General features: G+C 38.7%; 1 pseudogene across 1 annotated transcript in view; it reads left to right on the top strand.

Annotated features, from left to right (window-relative positions):
* LOC309861950 (olfactory receptor 2L5-like) overlaps window positions 1-15829 on the top strand; it is a 58007-nt pseudogene extending 42178 nt beyond the window's left edge. Inside the window, exon 2 of the transcript in view lies at window positions 15213-15829. The product of the transcript in view is annotated as an olfactory receptor 2L5-like (transcript). The remainder of the gene's footprint in view (window positions 1-15212) is intronic.
* Window positions 15830-20408: the final 4579 nt, after the last annotated feature.

The raw sequence follows: 20408 nt of genomic DNA, 5'->3' as shown, positions 1-20408 counted from the left end.
ACTATCCACCAAGTGATCTAACAATTGTAAATATCTCTGTTCCCAATATGGGAGCAGCCAATTACTTAAGAAAACTGTTAATCAAGATGAATAATCATATTGATATGAATACACTAATTGTAGGAGATCTTAACACGCCTCTCTCAGAAGTAGACAGATCATTGAAGCCAAAATCAATAAATAAACAAGAGCATTGAATGACACATTGGACCAGATGGACCTCATACATATATACAGAATATTCCACCCTAAAAAAACAGAATACTCATTCTTCTCAAGAGCACATGGAACCTTCTCCAGAATAGACAACATACTGGGTCACAAATTAGTACACAACCGATACCAAAAGACTGAGATTATTCCCTGCAAATTCTCAGACCACAATACTTTGAAACTGGAGCTCAATCACAAGGAAAATTTCAGAAGGAACTCAAACACCTGGAAGCTAAAGATCACCTTGCTTAAGAATGCTTGGATCAACCAGGAGATCAAAGAAGAACTGAAGCAATTCATGGAAACCAAGGATAATGAAGACACTTCTGTCCAAAATCTATGGGATACAGAAAAGGTTGTCTTAAGGGGGAAATACTTATCCATACAAGCCTCCCTCATAAAAATTGAAATATCTAGAACACACCAGCTGTCTCTACACCTCAAACCAACTCCACACATAAGAAGGGAAATCATCAATATTAGAGCTGAGATCAAAGAGGTAGAAACCAGAGATATGGGAGAATGTATCAATGAAACTAGATGCTGGGTTTTTGAAAGAATCAGTAAGATCTATAAACCTTTGGCCACACTAATCCAAAAGAAAATAGCGAAAGCCCAAATTCATAAAATTATGAATGAAAAGGGAGAGATCACAATTAACACCAAGGAAGTAGAAGCAATCATCAGAAGTTATTATCAACAGTTATATGCCAATAAGCTTAGCAATCTAGATGAAATGGATGCATTCCTGGAAAAATATAAACTACCAAAATTAAACCAGGAAGAAATCGACAACCTGAATAGACCAATATCTAATAACGAGAATGAAGCAGTGATCAAAAACCTTCAAAAAACAAGATCACAGGACCTGATGGATTCCCGAGGGAATTCTATAAAACCTTCAAAGAAGAAATAACACCTATTCTCCTGAAGCTGTTTCAAGAAATTGAAGCAGAAGGAAAACTTAGATTCTCTCTATGAAGCCAGCATTAACCTGATCCCCTAACCAGGCAAAGACCCCACCAAAAAGGAGAATTTTACACCAAATCACTGATGAATATGGATGCTAAGATTTTCAACAAGATCCTAGCCAACAGTATCGAACAGCACATTAAAAAGATTATCCACCATGATCAGATGGGATTCATCCCTGGGCTACAAGGTTGGTTCAATATTCGCTAGTCAATCAATGTGATAAAACAAATTAATATGAGAAGAGAGAAGAACCACATTGTCCTCTCAATTCCTGCAGAAAAAGCCTTTGACAAAATCCAGCATCCGTTCCTGATTAAAACACTTCAAAATATAGGAATGGAGGGAACATTCCTGAACCTCATCAAATCTATCTATGAAAGACCCACGGCAAATATCATCCTCAATGCAAAAAAGCTTGCAGCCTTCTCGTTGAGATCAGGAACAAGACAAGGATTCCCACTTTCACCACTCTTGTTCAACATAGTATTAGAAGTTCTAGAAACAGCAATCAGACGACAAAGAGAAATAAAAGGTATCCAAATTGGTAATGAAGAAGTCAAACTCTCTCTCTTCTAGGATGACATGATTCTTTATATGGAAGACCCAAAAGACTCCACCCCCAAACTACTAGAACACATACAGGAATTCAGCAATGTGGCAGGATACAAAGTCAATGTGCAGAAATCAGTGGCTTTTTTATGCACTAACAATGAAAATACAGAAAGGGAAATTAGAGAATCGATTCCATTTACTATAGCCCCAAGAACCATAAGATGCCTGGGAATAAACCTAACAAATGGTGTAAAGAATCTGTACTCTAGGAACTACAGAACACTCATGAAAGAAATTGAAGAAGACACAAAAAGATTGAAGACCATTCCATGCTCTTGGATCAGAAGAATAAACATTGTTAAAATGTCTATACTGCCTAGAGCAATCTATACTTTTAATGCCATTACGATAAAAATTCCACCAGTGTTTTTCAAAGAGCTGGAGCCAATAATCATAAAATTTGTATGGAATCAGAAGAGACCCCAAATCGCTAAGAAAATGTTGAAAAACAAAAATAAATGTGGGGGCATCACGTTACCTGATTTCAAGCTTATTACAAAGCTCTGATCACCAAGACAGCATGGTACTGGCATAAGAACAGACACATAGACCAATGGAACAGAGTAGAGAGCCCAGATATGGACCCTCAACTCTAGGGTCAATTAATCTTTGACAAAACAGGAAAAAATATACAGTGGAAAAAAGACCGTCTCTTCAATAAATGGTGCAGGGAAAACTGGACAGCTATATGTAGAAGAATGAAACTCGACCATTCTCTTACACCGTACACAAAGATAAACTCAAAACGGATAAAAAAACCTCAACATGAGACAGGAATCCATCAGAATCCTAGAGGAGAACATAGTCAGTAATCTCTTCGATATCAGCCACAGCAACTTCTTTCAAGATATGTCTCCCAAGGCAAAGGAAACAAAAGCGAAAATCAACTTTTGGGACTTCATCAAAATCAAAAGCTTCTGCACAGCAGAGGAAACAGTCAAAAAAACTAAAAGTCAACCCACGGAATGGGAGAAGATATTTGCAAATGACAGTACAGACAAAGGTTGATATCCAGGATCTATAATGAACTCCTCAAATTCAACACACACAAAACAGGCAAACATATCAAAAAATGGGCAGAAGATCTAAACGGACACTTCTCCAATGAAGACATACAAATGTCTCTCAGACACATGAAAAAAATGTTCATCATCTTTAGCCCTCAGGGAGATTCAAATTAAAACTGCATTGAGGTATCACCTTGCAACAGTTAGAAGGGCCAAAATTAACAAAACAGGAAACAACATGTGTTGGGGAGGATGTGGAGAAAGGGGAACCTTCTTCCACTGTTGGTGGGAATGCAAGTTGGTGCAGCCTCTTTGGAGTACAGTGCAGAGATTCCTCAAGAAATTGAAAATAGAGCTTCCCTATGACCCTGCAGTTGCACTCCTGGGTATTTACCCCAAAGGTACAGATGTCGTGAAAAGAAGCACCATCTGTACCCCAATGTTTATAGCAGCAATGGCCATGGTCACCAAACTATGGAAAGAACCAAGATGCCCTTCAATGGACGAATGGATAAGGAATATGTGGTCCATATACACTATGAAATATTATGCCTCCATCAGAAAGGATGATTACCCAACTTTTGTAGCAACATGGACAGGAGTGAAAGAGATTATGCTGAGTGAAATTTGTGAAGCAGAGAGAGTCAATTATTATATGGTTTCAGTTATTTGTGGAGCATAACAAATAGCATGGAGGACAAGGGGTGTTAGGAGAAGGGACTTGGGTTAAATTGGAAGGGGAGGTGAATCACGAGAGACTATGGACTCTTAAAAACAATCTGAGGGCTTTTAAGTGGCGGGGAGTGGGAGGTTGGGGTACCACTGGGTGTGGTGAAAAAATAATGAATACTGTTTTTCTGAAAATAAATAAATTGAAAAAAATTTAAAAAAAGAAACTAATGACTTACTTTATGGTGAGTAGCATTACATGATGACTTTTTTTAATAAAAGTAATTATTGACATACATGTATTTATTCCCATTTTTTACTTGTTTTATTTTTTTAGTATATAATTAGTTTATTTTTTTAATATATTTTTAATTTTTTAGTTTATTTATTTTTTTATGATTGTATTTGTAGAATTTGTAGTTTTTCTGATTCTTGTATTTCTGTTTTTCATGGTTTGGTGTTTTTTTGTAATCATCTAGTTGGATGTCTTTGTATTGTTCTTTGTATATCTAATGCTGGCTTTTTATTTGTGGTTACCATTATTTTTGTATATGGAATTTTCTCTATGTTCCAGTCTATATTAAGTTTATAATCACTTTAGTTTGAACACATTCTTTACTTCTATTTCTGGCATACTTATGTATATTGTGTCATATTTCATAACTTTTGTTTCCTGAAACCCTTGACTGACTTTACAGAAATACGTATTTTTCATCTTTTTTTGTGTGTGTTTTCTGCTTTCATACTGTCATGTATGGTCTTTTCTTTCCACCCCCACTTCAATATTAAAGAGTTCCCTTTAATATTTGTGGAGGGTTGGTCTGGTGGTCATGAACCCTTTTAGTACTTTTTTGTCTGAAGAGCTCTTTATCTCTCCTTCTATGCTGAATGATGGCTTTGCTGAATAGAGTTTATTTGACTGCAGATGTTTCCATTTTTGCACTTTGAGCATGTCATGGCATACTCTTCTGACTTGGAAAGTTTCTGCTGAAAAATCCCAACAGCATTGTGTGGTTGTTCTATGTAATAGTATGTAATAGTATTATGCTCTTGTATATACCTTGTATGTAATAGTGTTATTTTATCTTTTTTGATTTATTTTTTATCCCTCCGTTTTTTACCATTTTAATTACTTTCTGTTTTCGTATGGATATCTTTAGGTTGATTTTTGTTTTATCAGGAATCACTTTCCTTTCCTGATCTGGATATCTGTTTCCTTCATCAGATTAGGAATTATTTCTTTAGATTAAATTTTTTCCTCCTTTATTTCTTCTTTGGGTTCCTATCATGTTACTGATACTAATCTTAACAGAGTCAGAGTTCCCTTTGTCTTTTCTTATTTTGCATAAATATTATTTCTTATTTCTTATTTTTTAATTTTTTTCAATTAATTTATTTTCAGAAAAACAGTATTCATTATTTTTTTTACCACATCCAGTGCTCCATGCAATCTGTGCTCTCTATAGTACCCACTACCTGGTAACCCAACCTCCCACACCCCTGCCACTTCAAACCTCTCAAATTGTTTTTCAGAGTCAATAGTGTCTCATGATTAACCTCCCCTTCCAACTTCCCCCAACTCCCTTCTCCTCTCTAACACCCCTTCTTCTCGATGCTATTTGTTATGCTCCACAAATAAGTGAAACCATATGATAATTGACTCTCTCTGCTTGACTTATTGCACTCAGCATAATCTCTTACAGTCCCGAACATGTTGCTACAAAAGTTGGGTATACATCCTTTCTGATGGAGGTAAAATACTCCATAGTGTATATGGACCACATCTTCCTTATCCATTCATCCGTTGAAGGGCATCTTGGTTCTTTCCATAGTTTGGCGACCGTGGTCATTGCTGCTATAAACATTGGGGTACAGATGGCCGTTCTTTTCACGACATCTGTATCTTTGGGGTAAATAGCTAGGAGCCTAGGAGTGCAATTTCAGGGTCATAAGGAAGTTCTACTTTTAATTTCTTGAGGAATCTCCACACTGTTCTCCAAAGAGGCTGTACCAACTTGCATTCCCACCAACAATAGAAGAGGGCTCCCCTTTCTCCACATCCTCTCCAACACATGTTGTTTCCTGTTTTGTTAATTTTGGCCCTTCTAACTGGTGTAAGGTGATATCTCAATGTGGTTTTAATTTGAATCTCCCTGAGGGCTAATGATGAAGAACATTTTTTCATGTGTCTGATAGCCATTTGTATGTCTTCATTGGAGAAGTGTCTGTTTAGATCTTCTGCCCATTTTTTGATATGTTTGCCTGTTTCATGTGTGTTGAGTTTCAGGAGTTTATTATAGAACCTGGATATCAACCTTTAGTCTGTACTGTCATTTTCAAATATCTTCTCCCATTCCATGGGTTGCCACTTTGTTTTTTTGACTGTTTCTTTTGCTGTGCAGAAGCTTTTGATTTTGATGAAGTCCCAAAAGTTTATTTTCACTTTTGTTTCCTTTGCCTTTGGAGACATATCCTGAAAGTAGTTTCTGTGACAGATATCGAAGAGATTACTGCCTATGCTCTCCTCTAGGATTCTGATGTATTCCTGTCTCATGTTGAGGTCTTTTATCCCTTTGAGTTTATCTTTGTGTACGGTGTAAGAGAATGGTCGAGTTTCATTCTTCTACATATACCTGTCCAATTTTCCCAGCACCATTTATTGAAGAGAATGTCTTTTTTCCACTGTATATTTTTTCCTGTTTTATCGAAGATTAATTGACCGTGGATTTGAGGGTCCATATCTGGGCTCTCTACTCTGTTCCATTGGTCTATGTGTCTGTTTTCATGCCAGTACCATGCTGTCTTGGTGATCACAGCTTTGTAATAAGGCTTGAAATCAGGTAACGTGATGCCCCCAGCTTTATTTTTGTTTTTCAATATTTCCTTAGCAATTCGGGGTCTCTTCTGATTCCATACAAATTTTAGGATTATTTGCTCCAGCTCTTTGAAGAATACCGGTGGAATTTTGATCGGAATGGCATTATAAGTATAGATTTCTCTAGGCAGTATAGACATTTTAACAATGTTTATTCTTCCGATCCAAGAGCATAGAATGGTCTTCCATCTTTTTATGTTTTCTTCAATTTCTTTCATGAGTGTTCTGTAGTTCCTCGAGTACAGATCATTTCCCTCTTTGGTGATATATATATATATATATATATATATATAATATATATCCTGGTATATAAGATATTCCCAGGTATCTTATGGTTCTTGGGGTTATAGTAAATGGAATCGATTCTCTAATTTCCCTTTCTGTATTTTCATTGTTAGTGCATAAGAAAGCCACTCATTTCTGCACATTGACTTTGTATCCTGCCACGTTGCTGAATTGCTGTATGAGTTCTAGTAATTTGGGGGTGGAGTCTTTTGGGTCTTCCATATAAAGAATCATGTCATCCTAGAAGAGAGAGAGTTTGACTTCTTTAATTACCAATTTGGATACCTTTTATTTCTCTTTGTTGTCTGATTGCTGTTTCCAGGTCTTCTAATACTATGTTGAACAAGAGTGGCGAAAGTGGGCATCCTTGTCTTGTTCCTGATCTCAACGAGAAGGCTGCAAGCTTTTTCCCATTGAGGATGATATTTGCCGTGGGTCTTTCATAGATAGATTTGATGAGGTTCTGGAATGTTCACTCTATCCCTATACTTTGAAGCGTTTTAATCAGGAATGGATGCTGAATTTTGTCAAATGCTTTTTCTGCATCAATTGAGAGTACCATGTGGTTCTTCTCTCTTCTCATATTAATTTTTTGTATCACATTGATTGATTTGCAGATGTTGAACCACCTTGTAGCCCAGGGATGAATCCCACCTGATCATGGTGGATAATCTTTTTAATGTGCTGTTGGATCCTGTTTGCTAGGATCTTGTTGAAAATCTTAGCATCCATATTCATCAGTGATATTGGTCTAAAATTCTCCTTTTGGTGAGTCTTTGCTTGGTTTGGGGATGAGGGTAATGCTGGCTTCATAGAAAAAGTCTGGAAATTTTCCTTCTGCTTCAATTTTTTGAAACAACTTCAGGAGAATAGGTGTTATTTCTTCTTTGAAGGTTTGGTAGGATTAGTCAGGGATTCCGTCAGGTTCTGGGTTCTTGTTTTTTTGAAGGTTTTTGATCACTGTTTGAATCTCTTTATTAGATATCAGTCTATTCAGGTTGTTCGATTTCTTCCTGGTTCAATTTTGGTAGTTTATATTTTCCCAGGAATGCATCCATTTCATCTGGGTTGCTAAGCTTATTGGTATTTAAATGTTGAAAATAACTTCCTTGGTGTTCATTGTTATCTCTCCCTTTTCATTCATAATTTTATGAATTTGGGATTTCTCTCTTTTCTTTTGGATTAGTTTGGCCAATGGTTTATCAATCTTATTGATTCTTTCAAAAAAACCACTTCTAGTTTCATTGATACGTTCTCCTGTATCTCTGCTTTCTACCTCATCGATCTCAGCTCTAATCTTGATGATTTCTTTTCTTATGTGTGGAGTTGGTTTGATGTGTTGTTGATTCTCCAATTCTTTAAGGTGTAGAGAGAGCTGGTGTGTTCTGGATTTTTCAATTTTTATAAGGGAGGCTTGGATGGCTATATATTTCCCCCTTAGGACAGCCTTTGCTGTATCCTATAGGCTTTGGACCGAAGTGTCTTCATTGTCATTGTTTTCTATGAATTGTTTCAGTTCTTCTTTGATCTCCTGGTTGATCCAAGCATTCTTAAGCAAGGTGATCTTTAGCTTCCAGGTGTTAGAGTTCCTTCTGAAATTTTCCTTGTGATTGAGCTCCAGTTTCAAAGCACTGTGATCTGAGAATATGCAGGGAATAATGGTATCGGTTGAGTCCTGATTTGTGACCCATTATGTCGTCTATTCTGGAGAAGGTTCCATGTGCACTTGAGAAGAATGAGTATTCTGTTGTTGTGGGATGGAATGTTCTGTATATATCTATGAGGTCTATCTAGTCCAATGTGTCATTCAATGGTCTTGTTTCTTTATTGATTTTCTGCTTTGATGATCTGTCTAATTCTGAGAGTGGCATGTTAAGATCTCCTACAATTAGTGTATTTATATCAGTATGATTATTCATCTTGATTAACAGTTTTCTTAAGTAATTGACTGCTCCCATATTGGGAGCATAGATATTTACAATTGTTAGATCATTTTGGTGGATAGTTTCTTTAAGGATTATGTAGTGTCCTTCTGTATCTCTGACCACAGTCTTTTGTTTGAAGTCTAATTTATCTGATATTAGATCGTTACCCCAGCCTTCTTTTGAGGCCCATTGGCATGAACGATTCTTCTCTATCCCTTCACTTTCAGTCTGGGTGTATCTTTAGGTTCAAAGTGGGTCTCTTGTAGACAACATATGGATGGGTCTTGTTTTATCCAATTTGCAACCCTGTGCCGTTTTATGGGTGCATTTAGGCCATTCATTGAGAGTGATTATTGATAGACACGTTTTTATTGACATCAAGTTACCTGTAAAGTCTTTCTTTCTGTAGACTGTCTCTATATTTATGTTCAATGCTATTCTTGCGATTTTTCCTCTTTTATAGAACTCCCCTTAATATTTACTGCAGTGTCGGCTTGGTTGTTGCATAGTCTTTTAAACCCTGCCAGTCTTGAAAACTCTTTATCTCTCCCTCCATTTTGAATGTCATTCTTTCAGGATAAAGTATTCTTGGCTGCATGTTCTTCTGATTTAGTGCCCTGAATATATCTTGCCAGCCTCTTCTGACTTGCCATTTTTCTGTTGACAGGTGTGCCATTTTTCTGTTGGGCTTCCCTCTGTAAGTAAGGAGCCTCTGTGCCCTGGCGTCTTTCAAGAGATTTTACCTACAATTATAATTCCCCAATTTGACTATCAGGTGTCGTGATTTTTTTTTAGAATGTATAATCTTGGGTGGAGACCGTTCAGCCTCTAGTACTTGAACGCTGGTTCCATTTACAAGATTGGGAAAATTTTCATGAAGGACTTGTTCCACTATATCTTATAGACTTCTTTATTTCTCCTCCCCTTCAGGGATTCCAATAATGCTGACATTGGAATGCTTCATGGCATCATTTATTTCCCTGATTCTGTTTTTGTGGTTTCTAAGCTGTTTGTTCCAGGCTTCATCCTGATCCTTTCTCTCTATCTGTTTGTCTTCCAGATCACTAATTCTATCTTCTATCTCAGTTACCCTAGCTTTGAGAGAGTTTAGATTAGATTGGAACTCATTGAGAGCATTGTGAACCTCCTCCCTGGTATCTTTAAGCTCCGCCCTAACATTGTGAACATCCTGTCTGGTGGCTTTCAGTTCGGCCTTAATCAATTCTGTTTGGTTATCCATGGCCTTCTCCAACCTAGCTATTGCCTGGATAATTGTTAACCTGAATTCTCTTTCCTACATATTGTCTATGTTGATAGCCGTTAGCTTGGTTGCAGAAGGTCGATCCTCTATATTTTTCTTCTGGTGAGCATTCCTCCTCCTAGTCATTTTGGTGGGAGATGACTGAACAGATGTAGCTGCATGTATCACCTGTGGTGCAGTCAGGGTGCACCCTGTAACACGTCTGAGCAATCAGGATTCCCCACCCAAATGAGAGACAAAAGAAAAGAAAAAGAAAAAGAAGAAAAAAAGAAAAGAATAAAAACAAAAGGGGGGGGGGACGAAAGGGAAGATGAAAAAGAACGTTCAACCCAGATGGGCCCCAAGGTAAGATTTATGATGTAGACAATCAAAAATGGATATAAAGTCTGATACAAGTATATGACAAGAGGAAAAAATAATATATATATATGAAAATAAACAAAGAACCTCGTCAAAAATAACCCCAAGTGTTAAATTTATATGCTATCAGGACAAACACAAAAAACACAGAAACACTGGTGGAAGAAGATGGGAGAGTTCTTACAAATTCTCAGTCTGTGTGAGGAAAGTTGTTTTGATTCTTCCTGGATGTATCTTGATATCTTTGTTAAAGGACTCAACTTTCCTAAGATAAAGGGGATTAAAAATTGGTTTACCTATAGGGGTATTATTGATTGGGGTAAGGGGATTACTTTGAAGTTTAACTCTATATGAATATTAGAGGATAAAAATAAAAAGGAATAAACTAGACTAACTAAACTAAAATTATAAAAAAGGAATTCAAAAAATAAAAATGCAAAATAAAAACATTGGTGTATGTATCAAAAAGTTCAGTTTAGAAAGGTATTATGGAATTTGATGTACTGTACAGCTCACTGTGATGGTAAATAGGTTAAAAAATTACCTATGTGAAAAAAATAATCAGAATAGTGGGAATGAGTGAACAATACAAGTTTTCCTATGTAGTCGTGGTTGTTCTCCTGTAGTCCTTTCTCTCTCTCTCTCTCTCTTTTTCTTTCTTGGTTTGTTTTCTGGGGGAGGGGGCTGCCACGTGTGTTGTCAGTCAATGATGTTTCCTGAGTTAAGTCCTCCCACCCTCCTCAAGGGGGTGGGCTCTGAGGAAACTGTCTTTTTTCAGGCTTTTGTTCTCTGGCTGTTTTTATGTTTGTTCACTTTTTTTGTCTCACCTTGACCGCCTTTGATGTTTTTCGTACTTTTAGAGGAAAACAAGCTGCACCCTGATCTCCCTCTCAGAAAGAAGCCTTAGTCTGGGTGCAGAGCTGCAATAAGTTCCCCCTTGGCCACTGGCAGAGCAGGTTCCAAGTTGCAGACACTCGGGGGCGCACGATCTTTTGCTTGTACCCAAAACCAAGGCAGTGGCAGCTGTCTGGGAGCTCCCAACCGCCAGAGAGGTTCCAAGCAGCGTTCGCACACTGAGATTTTGCCGCTGGCCCGGACTGGGAGTGCCCGGCTTGTGCGCACCTCTTTCAGAGGTGGCTATGGGTCACGGGCGCATCTCAGGCACTGAGAACGGGGTGCAGGCCCATAAGCACCAGGCTGGGCTTTTGCGCACCTCTGTCAGCGGAGAGTTTGGAATGCGTGACTTTGGCTTTGAAACAGTGGCTCAGGTCTAAGAGCGCCGGCTGGGACTTTGTAACTCAGAGGAGCATGAGGGATGTGCCCGTGTATCTCAAGCTTTGTGGTAGGACTTGTGTCTTCTCCTGACTGGTGTGGCTCCCATCCCCTCACAGGAGCTAGAACCCACACATTCTCGGGCGTGCTGGTGGCTTATGGACCAAGAGCTGGTTTCTCCGCCACACTCTCTCTGCCTCAGCTCCAGGGGATGCTGTCCTGGGATCAGGGACATTAGTCCCTGTCGCTAGCCGCCCCGATTCCCACAATTTCCCCCCACGATCCTTTGCTCTTTTGGAGTGCTTTCAACCAGTCTCCCAGTTAATGCTGGTCCCCAGATGCAGGGCACTCTCACTCCTATTGGGGTATTACTTTCCAATCGGTCGCCTCTGGTGGCTCCCTCCCCCTTTTGTTTATCTTCCAATATCAGTCTCCGTTCCCACTCCGCTTTACCTGCCCACTGGCGTATTCTGCCCCTGTAGAGATCCAGACGTGTATAATTCTGAGCTCAGGCTGATTTCATGGGTGAATGGAGTTCTTTGGTAGGTAATCAGCTCACTTTGGGGTACCGGCTGAAAAGGCACCTCCTCCTATTCCCCTGCCATCTTGTCCTCTCATCTCTTATTTTCTCAACATGATTATTTTTCATTAGTCTGTCTTCCAGATTATTAGTTCATTCCTTTGATTTCTCTAGTCTGATATTTTTTTCTATCAAGTACATTTTTAATTTTATTTGTCATGTCCTACATTTCTGATTGGTTCCCTTTTATCTCTTTATTAAGGGTCCCACTGATGCCCTCCCCTCTTTTCTCAAATCCAGTGAGTGTCTTTATATTCATTATTTTAAATTCTCTAATAGTCATTTTACTTATATCCATCTTACTTTGGTGTTTTGAAGGATCTTTGCCTTTTTCTTTCATTTTTGACATATTCCTCTTTCTGTTCATGTCATTTAACTCTCATAGTCTATTCGTTTCTTCTAGATAAGTCAGGTGTATCTCCTGCTCTCATAGGTAATGATCTTACAATGAAAAGTTCCTGTCGTATCATGTAGTTCAGAGTCCTCTGTTCTCCAGGGCTTGATATTTGACAAAGTGTCTCTGATGAGTATGCTTTGCCATTGTGTCCTAGCCATTATTTCTTTCAGTCCACTTTCCTGTAGAAGCTCTATTTTCTGTTGTGGGCACTGTCTTGTTTCTTTTTGGGGTAGTGTTTACATTTACCATGTGTGCACTGGTCTGATTGCAAAATGTGACCTGTCACCATTGCCACTGGAAGTGAGGCCCTACAAAACTCATGAGTGTTGATACTCAGTATAGGCAGGGATTTGTGCTGGTTTGGGGGAGGTTACCAGTAAATGTAAAACTGAGGAAAACCTGACTGGAAAAGATAAAACCACAAAAATGTAAGCAGCGGTCAGGTTTGTTATAATCAAGTTAGGCAATGAGTGTCTACACAGTCATTCCTGCAGGTGATTCTATGTTTATGCTGGGGAGGAGCAGGAGAAGGAAATGTAAACTATCAGCTCCTTTGTTCATGGAGGGGTCTTCCTGCAACCCTTCCTCTCTGGAAAATATTTCAAGATAATGGGACACCTACATAGCTCAGCCTTTAAGCATCTGCCTTTGGCTCGGGTCATGATCCCAGGGTCCCAGGTTTGAGCCTTGCATTGGGCTTCTTGCTCAGTAAGAAACCTGCTTCTCCCTCTCCCATTCTCCTTGTTTGTGTTCCCTCTCTTGCTGTGTCTTTCTCTATGTCAAATAAATAAATAAACAAATAAATAAAGACAATTTCTTAAAAAAAAGAGAGAGAGGGAGAGAGAGAGAAGAAGAAAAGAAAACACTTCGATGTGAGTAAATAATTCACTCCCATATGTTCATGCATTTTTCAAACTGCTGCTTCTATGCTGTATCTGCATGGGCTAATTGTCATGCTGTATCTTTAAGAGCAGGGGCTCTGCTTACTAATGCCATTGGAGCTTTCACAGAGATAAGCCTGATTTTTAAAATCCCAGGCTTTAATTTCTACTAGTTGAAAGAACTCATGAAAAACAGCCCCTCTTTCTTTCATAGTCAAATGCTATGGGAAGTTGTCTTCCCCATGTGGGACACCAGTGAGATAGACTATTAATCGCTCTTCCCCATGATAGTGGTTTCTTCCCTATTATGGATGGTCATGGTTTATTTTGCTCATCAAACATTTCCCTGGCTTTGCTATGTTCTTCAAAGTGGCTTCTTTTTTTTTTTTTAAAGATTTTATTTATTTATTTGACAGAGAGAAATCACAAGTAGATGGAGAGGAAGGCAGAGAGAGAGAGAGAGGGAAGCAGGCTCCCTGCTGAGCAGAGAGCCCGATGCGGGACTCGATCCCAGGACCCTGAGATCATGACCTGAGCCGAAGGCAGCGGCTTAACCCACTGAGCCACCCAGGCGCCCAAAGTGGCTTCTTTTTGACCTTTATTTGTGGAGTTTCCTCTGCCACTCTGTGGGTCCTTCTCTGGGTTATTTATACTTTTGTGAGTGTTACCTAGTTGTATTCATGGGATGAAATCAGTTAATGGCTCTTTTACTTTGCCATTATCCCAGTGTTCTTAAGATATTTTAAACTTTTACTCTTCTATTTGGGTATGCTCCAGAAAAATAGTGAGGGCTGCAATAGACATGGTTTATAGAAGACTTCTGGAGAAGGGTCTGCTCTACACTAAGAATTTAAAATGGAAGTTTGAAAGTAATGGTAATGGAGGAATTTAATAATTATTTCTATTTATTTATACCTGGTGTTATTTGGAAATAAACACTTGTACTTTTCTGAGTCCACACCATGAACTGATAACTGATTTTCAGGAAGGTTTATTCAACTAGTTAGAACACAGAGACAAGAAGGAAATCCAGCTTATTGATGTGAAAGAAAAAAAGTATATATATATATGCCTGAAAGTGTAATATAACCTTGAATGAAAACATAAACATTGTCCATGTATTACTAAATTTATTCCTATTATGAACCAAATGAGTATTTGAACTGATATAGACATGTTCATTATTTGCAAAAGAATTATGTTTATATTTAATTAAAATATTTGTTTGGTATTTTTAATATGTGACTTTATGAAGTACATAGAATTATTAATATCCTATTAAGGTAGATATAGATATATTTTTTTCATTATTTCACTAATTCTTTATAGAATATTTTGAATGGAAATTCTTACTATCTTGGCCTGTAGATTTATGAAACAACATAGAACTGCTTTCTCAAAATAGAAGCTTTATTTATTTAAGGAATTGGGTATTTACTGAAAGCTTCACATTACAGTATTTTTTAATGTAAATATATAAGCATATGTATTGTATATATAATATATATATAATATAAGTGTGTATACACACACACACACACACATTACATGTGTTTTTCTTTTTCAGGGAAACCAAACAATAGAATATGGAAAATGCAACCAAACATTAACTGATTTCCTTTTATTGAGGTTGTTTCCACCATTGAGTATTGACCTCTTTCTTTTTATTCTCATTGCACTTATTTTCTTAAAGGCATGTTTTGATAATCTATCCATGATCATCCTTGTCCTCTTGGACACCCATATCCACGCATCCATGTATTTTCTACTTAGCTTTCCCTCATGGACCTGAACTACATCTCCACCATTGTCCCCAAGATAGCTTTCAATTATCTCTCTGGAAAAGAGTCTACCTCACTTATTGGTTGTGAGGTTCAGAGCTTCTTCTTTTTGACTTTAGCCATTACAGAAGCACTACTCTTGACATCTATGGACTATCATTATTATGTAGCTATTTGTTTTCCTCTTCACTATCCTGTTTGCATGAGCAAAGAAGTCTGTGTGCTAATGATAATAAGACCATAGACAATATGATCTATCAACTCCTGTGCCCACACTGTATATGCCCTCCAAATACCTTATTGTCAATCCAGAGCCATAAACCATTTTTCTGTGAAGTCCTGGCCATGTTGACTCTGGGTGCATGGACATCTGGGTCTATGAGTACACACTGTCTGTGAACACCACCCTCTTGATGGTGTTTCCTTTAATTGGGATTGCATGTTCCTGTGGCTGGGTTCCCTTGCCATCTGCCACATGCAGTCAACAGAGGGCAGGAAGAAACCCTATTCGACCTGCAGCATCCATCTCACTGTGGTGACTTTCTACTATGCAACCTTTGCTTACACTTATCTATGCCCAAGATCCTTCCCATATTCCACAGAGGACAAGGTCTTGGCTGTCTTCCACACCATCATGACCCTAATTCTTAACCCCATCATCTACAGCCTGAGAAACAAGGAGGTGATAGGGGCCATGAGAAGAGTGATTCAGAGGATGTGCTCTATAAAACCATAGACAAAGTTCTCATTAGTCTTGTGGCCTCAGAAGTAGATTACTTGTACTTTGTATACTCCTTAAGAATACTATTATCCTAAGACTGAAGAGAAGGACTAAAATATCTAGAAAATTAAAATAATTGAGATTTGACCAAATAGTTATATATTTCTAAACACTTGTTGTATTTTCGTTATGGTAATTTTTAGTAAATAGAAAGGACATAGTATTTCCTCTATCTTGTATTCATAAGGTTTTTCTGATATGTAGAAATTAAAATAGTAATTGCCCAGCTTGATGATATCATTCACTATAATAGTTCTACTCTATTTAATATATATCCCAAAATGACTAAAATAATACAAAGAACAATAAATCCCATAACTTTGGTCATTCTATTGATAATCAAAATATTATTTGTTTTATTTCTATCATAGTGTATTCTTAACTGATACATATTAGTTCTCCTATCTCCCAGTTTTTGGAATAGGTGATAGATATAGAGGTTTGTCAGAGACCACTGCATAATTTAGAATTTCTCACATCACTAGAGAGAAAACATAAAAAATCTTCATCTTTCTGGGGTACCTACATGACTCAGTAATTTAAGTGTCTGCCTTCAGTTCAGGTCATGTTTCCAGGGTCGTGAACTCAAGGTCCTGCTTCTCCCACTCTGCCTTCTATTTCCCCTGCATGTGTTCTCTCTCTGTGTCAAAAAATAATAAAACAAAATAAAATAAAATCCTTGAGAAAAAGTTTCTATGTTTTATGAGCAGATATCTGAGATAGTCTGGGTGATTATTTTTTAAGGTTTATTTTAGAAAGATAGTGAGAGAGAAGGGAAGAGAGAATGGTCAGGGTGCAAAGGGAGAGGGGATAAAAACACAAGAAAACACAAGCAGACTCCATGCTGAGTGAGGAATCCCAACATGAGGGCTGGATGTTACTACTCTGAGATCTTGACTTGAGCCAAAACCAAGAGCCAGATAGCTAACTAATGATGTCAGCACAAGCATCCCAATCTGGATGATTCTTTTCTTTTTAAATTTTATTTATTTGAGATAAAGAGTGAGGAAGAGAAGGATAACACAATTGGGGGTGTGGAGCGATAAGCAGACCCCCCCCCCATCCCAGCTGGGCAGATGCTGGGTTTGATCTCAGGACCCTGGGCTCACTACCTAAACTGAAGGCAGATGTTTAACCCACTGAGCCACTCAGGCACACTTAAACTGATTCTTTTTTTTTTTATATTTTATTTATTTATTTATTTGACAGAGAGAGGCAGAGTGAGAGAGGGAACACAAGCAGGGGGAGTGAGACAGGGAGGAGCAGGCATCTCATTGAATAGGGAGCCCAATGCAGACCTTGATCCCATATGATCAGGAATCATAAACAGAGCCAAAATCAGGTGCTTAATGACTGAGCCACCCAGGTGTCCCTAATTCTTAAGGAAGAAATCTTAGGGATGTATAATTAGAGTTGGAGAAATACAAAATGAACTGTAGAAGAATGTCACCTACTTTAATAGGATGGGTGTGGTGCATAAACAATGAATTTTGAAACACTGAAAAGAAATAAAAAAAAAAAACTAGTCTGTGCAAATTAATCAACCTGAAAAACTCTTAAATGATTCCTCAATATATGCTAAAATTGTATGCCTCATGTAACCACTGTTATAAACTTATAATATAACACTTGAAATGGACATGTTATTTTCCATTTGCCATTTTCATAGTTCTAGAAGACTAGATTTGGGGATTTGTTTGGCATCAGCATTTCCACTTCAGTATTTTGAGCAGCTATACCTGCTCGGTCATTTCCCTACAAATTTCCTATTATTAACCTCAGTTTAACTTTACAATGGGTGGGGGAGACAAGATGGCGGGGAAGTAGGAAGAGGGTCCCTTTCAACCTGTACCCTAAAGTGACATGATTACCTTCCAAAGAACTCCGACCACCCACGAAATCAGCCTGAGATCAGAATTATACACCTCTAGATCTTTACAGGGGCAGAAGACACCAGTGGGCAGGCAAAGCAGAATGGGAACATCAGACTGATATCAGAAGTTAAACAAAAGTGGGAGGGATCCACCAGGGGTGACCAACTGGAAAGTAATACCCCAAGAGGAGAGTGCCCAGATAGGGACAGCGGCTTAAGTCCAGGACCCAGGACAGCCTCCCCTGGTGCTGAGCCAGAGAGAGTGCAGTGGAGAAACCAGGTCTTGGTCTCAGAACCACCAGTGCACCCTAGAATGCATGGGTCCAGCTCCTGTGAGGGGCTGGGAGCCTCACCAGATGGCAGAACACTGAACCATGCTACAGAGCTTGAGACACACGTGCCCCTCACACTCCTCTGAGAGAGGTGTGTGAAGGCTCAGCCTGGTGATCTTAGGTGCGTGCCATTTCAACAAAGCCTGAGATGCGTGTGTGATAGTCACCCTCCCCAGAGAGAGGTGCGTGTAAGACCAGCACTCCTAGACTCGGAAAGACCAGGCTATCCCAACTGAGGCCAGCAGGAAAATCTCAGTGTGCAATCGCTGCTTGGAACCTCTCTGGCGGTCTGGAGCTGCGCAGACAGCCATCGCTGCCATGGTTTTGGGTACAAGCAAAAAAATCCTGTGTCCCCAGAAACCGCGACTCAGAACCTGCTCTGACAGTGGCCAAGGGGGAATTTATTTGTACTCTGCAGCCAGACTGAGGCTTTTCTCTGAGAGGGAGGTCAGGGTGCAGTTCACTTTCCTCTAAACCTACAAAAACAATCAAAAGCAGTCAAGGCGCGAGAGAAAAACAAAAAGTGAACAAACATAAAAAACTCCAGAGAACAAAAGCCTGTAAAAACCAGTTTCCTCAGAGCCCGCCCCCTTCAGGGGGGTGGAAAGACTTAACTCAGAGAACATCATTGACTGAAAACCCATGGGGGAGGCCCATCCCCCAAAAAACCAATCAGGAAAGGAAAAAAAAAAAAAGACAACAAGAAAGGACAACAACTACTTCATAGGAAAACATTTATTTTTAACTCATTCCCACTATCTTTTTTGTTTTTAATCAATCGATTAATTAATTAATTAATTAATTTTTATTTTTAATTTCTTCCATGTAACAGTATTTATTATTTTTGCACCACACCCAGTGCTCCATGCATTGCGTGCCCTCTCCAATACGCACCACCTGGACCTTCCAAAGTCCCACCAACCGCACCTTCAAAAGCCTCAGATTGTTTTTCAGAGTCATTAGTCTCTAATGGTTAACCTCCCCTTCCAATTTCCCTCAACTACCTTCTCTTTTCCATCTCCCATTTTCCTCCATGCTATTTGCTATGCTCCACACATAAGTGAAACGATATGATAATTGACTAGCTCTGCTTGACTTATTTCACTCAGCATAATCTCTTCCAGTCCCGTCCATGGTGCAAGAAAAGTTGGGTATTCATCCTTTCTGATGGAGGAATAATAATCCATAGTGTATATGGACCACATCTTTCTTATCCATTTGTCCATGAAGGGCACCTTGGTTCTTTTCACAGTTTGGCAACCATGCACATTGCTGCTATAACATTGGGGTACAGATGGCCCTTCTTTTCACGACATTGGTATCTTTGGGGTAAATACCCAGGAGTGCAATGGCTCAGCCTGGGAAGTTCTATTTGTAATTTTTTGAGGAATCTACACACTTTTCTCCAAAGTGGCTGCACCAACTTGCATTCCCACCAACAGTGGAAGAGGGTTCCCCCTTCTTCACATCCTCTTCAAAACATGTTGTTTCCTGTCTTGCTAATTTTGGCCATTCTAACTAGTGTGAGATGGTATCTCAATGTGGTTTTAATTTGAATCTCCCTGAGGGCTAGTGATGATGAACATTTTTTCATGTGTCTGAGAGCCATTTGTATGTCTTGATTGGAGAACTGTCTGTTCATATCTTCTGCCCATTTATTGACATCATTGTCTGTTCTGTATGTGTTCAGATTGAGGAGTTCTTTATAGATCCTGGATATCTAACTTCTGTATGTACTGTCATTTGCAAATATCTTCTCCCATTACGTGGGTTGCCTCTTTGTTTTCTTGACTGTTTCCTTTGCTGTGCAGAAGCTTTTGATCTTCATGAAGTCCCAAAAGATTATTTTCGATTTGTTTCCTTTGCCTTTGGGGACATCTCCTGAAAGAAGTTGCTGTTGCTGATATCAAAGAGAATACTGCCTATGTTCTCCTCTAGTATTCTGATGGATTCCTGTCTCACATTGAGGTTTTTTTTATCCATTTTGAATTTATCTTTGTGTACGTTGTAAGAGAATGGTCCAGTTTCATTCTTCTACAAATACCTTTACAGTTTTTCAACACCATTTATTGAAGAGACTGTCTTTTTTCCACTGTATATTTTCCTGTTTTGTCAAAGATTAATTGACCATAGATTTGAGGGTCCATATCTGGGCTCTCTATTCTGTTCCATTGGTCTATGTGTCTGTTCTTATGCCAGTACCATGCTGTCTTGGTGATCACAACTTTGTAGTAAAGCTTGAAATCAGGTAACGTGATGCCCCCAGCTTTATTTTTGTTTTTCACCATTTTCTTAGCAATTCGGGGTCTCTTCTGATTCCATACAAATT

The sequence above is a fragment of the Mustela nivalis genome (genome assembly GCF_964662115.1).
Source record: "Mustela nivalis genome assembly, chromosome: 3".
NCBI lineage: Eukaryota > Metazoa > Chordata > Mammalia > Carnivora > Mustelidae > Mustela > Mustela nivalis.
This window is presented reverse-complemented; position numbering and strand designations above follow the sequence as displayed.